This window comes from Microtus oregoni, unplaced genomic scaffold (assembly GCF_018167655.1).
Source record: "Microtus oregoni isolate MIOR12 unplaced genomic scaffold, Mior012 000040F_ref0000088, whole genome shotgun sequence".
NCBI lineage: Eukaryota > Metazoa > Chordata > Mammalia > Rodentia > Cricetidae > Microtus > Microtus oregoni.
This window is the reverse complement of record NW_024543207.1, coordinates 7,333,482-7,338,894: the sequence shown is the minus strand read 5'-3', so window position 1 is coordinate 7,338,894 and position 5,413 is coordinate 7,333,482. Positions and strand designations below refer to the sequence as shown.

The 5,413-nt window shown below is 38.2% G+C and overlaps 1 pseudogene; it reads left to right on the top strand.

Annotated features, from left to right (window-relative positions):
• Positions 1-2,895: 2,895 nt before the first annotated feature.
• LOC121433617 lies at positions 2,896-4,153 on the top strand (annotated as a pseudogene).
• The last annotated feature ends 1,260 nt before the right edge of the window (positions 4,154-5,413 follow it).

Here is a 5,413-nt window from a genome sequence, read left to right as displayed (position 1 = left end):
ACAATGAGACAAGATCAAGGCAACAAAACCAATTTCATTTTCCAGCACCATTTTTTTTCAGGTAACTTCCTTTGGTTGTGTCTGAATTATTGCCTCTCTGTTTCCCATTATGTATTAAGGAAGGAGACAAAGAGAGAGAAAGAGACAGACAGAGAGACAGAATGACAGATCATCTTCATTCTAGTGTCATATCTCACGAACTGATAAGTATTTTGTGCGCATATATATCTATGCACTTTGTGTAAATGCCTACATAAGATAGAGGAAGATACCATGTGCTTACACCTCTCACTCTCTATTCATATTTTGAAGCAAGCCTCTCATGTAAACCTAAGCTCACCAGTTAGTTAGTGACTGGCTAACAAGTCATATGATATTTTTGTGTATTTACCTCTAAGTGATCAGGTTGTACATATGCAAGTTTTATGTAATTTTTTGAGGCTATATTCTCAGGATATCATGTTTGTGCAGCAAGCATGTTCCCTACTCAATCATCTTCCTACTTTTCTCAATGTATATTAATTATATTTCTTGTACGTTCTGCTTTCAAGGCTTCAATGCATGATTGAAAAGGAAGAACATTCAATTAATAAAAATTTAGTTCAGACAATATGAAACACTCAGTGGAGTTATAATTATTGTTGATCTCTTTCTAGTCACCTAACCATACAATTCAGGATAAATTCTATATTTCTACTCTGTCAATTATTTTCTATTGTGGAATAAATAATAACTGACTTGAATTTTTCTTCAATATTCTAATAACTAAAACTCCCATTTTACTGTCAGTACATTTCCTTAGAGTCAACAGTCAACCATTTTATTAAATGTGAAAACTACAGTTTTGGCAACAGTATGATTCAAAGAAGTCAAACTAATTTTTCCTTTTCCCCCTTTATACTAAACTGCCATATTTTCACTTGAAAATAGCAATTATGTGTTCAAATATAAATATTACTTCCTCCATACTTCCATATAGCTTACAGAAACATATGTGTATAGCTGATACTTAAGACTTCAAATATAGGGATTTTTTTTTCTTTTTTCTTCCTCAATTTTGCAGAGAGTCTCATTCTCTGTGTTTCTGATGTATGTGTGTGTGTTTGTTTTTTTTTCTAACCCTCAATAATTGCAATTCTTCAATTGTTGATTCTGTGTGCTTCTGTCAGTGGTGTTGGAGATTTCTTCACTGCTACCTGTTCTGTTAGAGGTTTTTCCTGCCTTTGATTTCTATACTTTACAGAAAATGAGCCAGAACAAGACCTGGAAACTGTGTCATTTTTGAGAACTTGCCTTGGGATTTCTTGTGAAGATTTCCCACTCATCAAGGGAAAACATTAAGAAAAAGTTTCCAGTGGTCAGTTCAGTTTCTAAACAAAGAAACCATGAAACACAGGATGTCTCTATCTGCTTCTTTTGGTGAGGAAGAAACCTACATCCTAGAAAATCAAATTGGCTGGATGCACATCACTGAGGACATATTTATAGACAAACTTCAGTTTAACATTTAACCTCATGCTTAGTGCCCAGGAGAGGACAGTTCAGTCAGATAAACCTGAGAAAATGCACCTCACAACATAAAACTCAGAGGAGTCTCTCAGGATCAATGAGCTAATAACAGAGTCAGTCATCTAGTACAGACTCAATCACCCAGTCTGATGTGTTTGACTCTCCTTCATCTTTCACTGTCTTGACTCAAATGACACAATGGTACAGTTCTTGTGGTCAGATAACAGCAAGTAAAACCACTATCTTGATGTATAAGACAATGAGTTAACTGAAATTAAGAACCAACTCCCAGACAAGGGATCCTCATCCAAAATATCAAGACTATGATTGGATAGAAGAATCAGTTTATTTCTGATGCCATCGAATGGATCACCGAATGTGAGTATATGAAGATCATGATAAGCCCTAAAGCATTGAGAATAGAAGCTGCAAATTGTCTCCAAAAACACAAACAACTTCCAGTATCTATTTTGAGTATAATAGAATAGAATGGAGTTATGGAGTATATGGGCCCTGTTTCTTTTATTCCCAGTTATGAAGAGGCTATGTAGGCTAAAAGAAAAACTCTGTGTGCCAGTTGGGTGATGAGAAATAATTTTCTTTCTTTTTTCTTTTTTTTTTTAATTTATTTATTTATTAAGGATTTCTGCCTCGTCCCCACAACCGCTTCCCATTTCCCTCCCCCTCCCCCGATCAAGTCCCCCCCCCTCATCTGCTCGAAGAGCAATCAGGGTTCCCTGACCTGTGGGAAGCCCAAGGACTGCCCACCTCTATCCAGGTCTCCTAAGGTGAGCATTCAAACTGCCTAGGCTCCCACAAAGCCAGTACGTGCAGTAGGATCAAAAACCCACTGCAATTGTTCTTGAATTCTCAGTAGTCCTCATTGTCCGCTATGTTCAGCTAGTCCGGATTTATCCCATGCTTTTTCAGACCTAGGCCAGCTGGCCTTGGTGAGATCCCAATAGAACATCCCCATTGTCTTAGTGTGTGGGTGCACCCCTCGTGGTCCTGAGTTCCTTGCTCGTGCTCCGTCTCCTTCTGCTCCTGATTTGGACCTTGAGATTTCTGTCCGGTGCTCCCGTGTGGGTCTCTGTCTCTGTCTCCTTTCATCGCTTCTTGAACTTTGCATACAAATGGATGGAAATAGAAAACACTATCCTGAGTGAGGTAAGCCAGACCCAAAAAGAGGAACATGGGATGTACTCACTCATATTTGGTTTCTAGCCATAAATAAAGGACATTGAGCCTATAATTCATGTTCCTAGAGAAGCTAAATAAGGTGAATCCAAAGACAAACACATAGGCATCCTCAGAAATAATTTTCTTTAACAGGATATTAACTCAGAGCATTTCAGATGCTGCTTACACCAGTAGACCAGAAACCACATGGGATTCCACAAGCTGGTGAGTGGCATTACAGAGCTGATCAGGAGTTCTATCTATCTTCAAGAGACATTGAATGAATTCAGTCAAAGTTTGGTTGAAGTGTCCTCAGCCTTGGATATCCAACTGCTCAAAGCCAGACAAAAGAGTCCTCCGCCGGTCTAGGTTATAAAATCAAAGAGAGAAATATAATAAGCTTTTCAGACTAGTCTGAGGGCTATACACAAAGGAAATGCCATTGTATGGAAAGAATGGAGCTGTATCTGTTCAACCTTAAAGGATATGATAGGGATAATAGTCTGAAAAACTTGACTGCACTTTGAAAAACAACCATATTTTAGGGAGAAAAGTGAAGTATGACTGCTCAATGGTACACAGAAAATTGATGACCTCAAAGCAGCAAATCCCAAAGAAGGGAACAACACAGAAAAAAACAACATCACAAACATTGAAAACTAAATTAAAAGGAGATAGCAATCACTGGTCAATAATATCCCTTAATATAAATGAACTCAACTCACCTATAAAAAGAGACAAGCTAACAGATTGGATATGAAAACAAAATCCATCCTTCTTCTGCGTATAAGAAACACTCCTCAACCTCAAAGAACCACAATGGGCTGGGCCCTCTCACATCAGTTACTAATTAAGAAAATACCCTACAAGCCTGATAGTATTGAGGCATTTTCTCAGGCTGAAGACTTGAAAACACTAATCAGACACATGGAGCACTGGGCGCATAGGCTATTCCCCAAACTGCAATTTGAAGATATTATTGACAAAGTTGAAAACCTGGGAAATAAAAAGGAGGTTCAGATCTGTTTAAAACAAATTCAACTTGATCTCCCTATTGTACATGAAGATTTTGTTAACAATAATGATGAAGTTGAAGAAACTAATAACCTCAATGCAACCGCAGCTGGATTTGATCCCTTTTTGACAAGCTCATCTGACAGCAAGAAGTTGGCTTCTGAATCAAGTAGGAGTATAACAGAAGAGCAGCAACAGAGGATTCAGAGGAATAAACAACTGGCCTTGGAAAGAAGGCAGGTAAAGCTACTGAGTAAAAGCCAGTCCCTAGAAAATGGTGTGATAATGACTACACCCTGGGCACAGACAGTTGGAGAGAGCAGTACTGGTGAGGATCAAGAAGACTCAAGTGGATTAAACACAGATACTGCAGATGTTCCACATGTTCCTTCTGCCAATACAACAGAAAAGGAACAATTCGATGCAAAGGAACCACTCCAACTTGGACTAAACCAGAAATGTTCTACGTAGCCAGACTTCTACAACAGAATCCTACAGCGTTTGGGGTTATTTGTAACTTTTTCTACTTTGCATAAGTCTAAGTCATAAAACTTCTATGGATTCCTGCTTAAAATACAATGACTATTTATAAAAAATAAAAATAGAGTACAGACCTAAACAGAGAACTCTCAACAGAGGAATCTAAAGTGGCTGAAGGACACCTAAGGAAATACTCAACATTCTTAGTCATCAGAGAAATGCAAATCAAAACTATTTTGAGATTCCATTTTACACCTGTAAGAATGGCCAAGATCAAAAACAGTGATGACAACTTATGCTGGAGAGGTTGTGGAGTAAAGGGAACACTCCTGCATTGTTAGTGGGAGTGCGAGCTGGTACCACCCCTTAGAATATTAATATGGCGATTTCTCAGAAAATTAGGAAACAACGTGCCTCAAGATCCAGCAATACCTCTTTTGGGTATATAGCCAAAGGATGCTCAAGCAAACCACATGGACATGTGCTCAACTATGTTCATAGCAGCTTTGTTTGTCATAACCAGAGCCTGGAAAAAACCTAAGTGCCCTCAACAAAAGAATGGATAAGGAAAATGTGGTACACTTACTCAATGGGGAACTACACAGCAGGAAAAAAAAAGATATCTTGAAATTTGAAGGCAAATGGTTGGAGATAGAAAATATCATATAGAGTGAGGTAAGCCAGATGCATGAAGACAATTATCATATGTTCTCACTCATAAGTGCTGTTAAAACATTAAACAAAGAAAACTACAATTCATAATCCCAGAGAACATAGACAAAGAAAGAGGACCCTAAGAGAGACATATATGGATCTAATATGGGAAGTAGATATTATCTCCTAAGTGAATTGGGACCATGGGTACTACTCGAGAAGGTTGAAAGGGAGGGGAGCAGAGAAAGATGTATAGCTCAATAAAATCAATAATAAAAAAGATCAGGGCTGAAATACATTAGCACTGATGATTTAATATGAGATGCTTGCTCACCTTCTCTCATGAGGTCTAGCATGAGTTCTTCACCATAGAGCATGCTGAAACCTTCACAGATGCCCAGATGATGTCTCCAATCCTGAAGGATATAGGGACTACAGATTTGGGACCAAGATTTATACATCAGATGTTGAAGTCTGCCCTCCCATATATGACTACAATTGTTGGCAATGCTAAGAAAGCTGCTGCTGATGCAGATGACTTTGTGCATATCTTACTTTCAGTTTTTCTCCTCTGAGA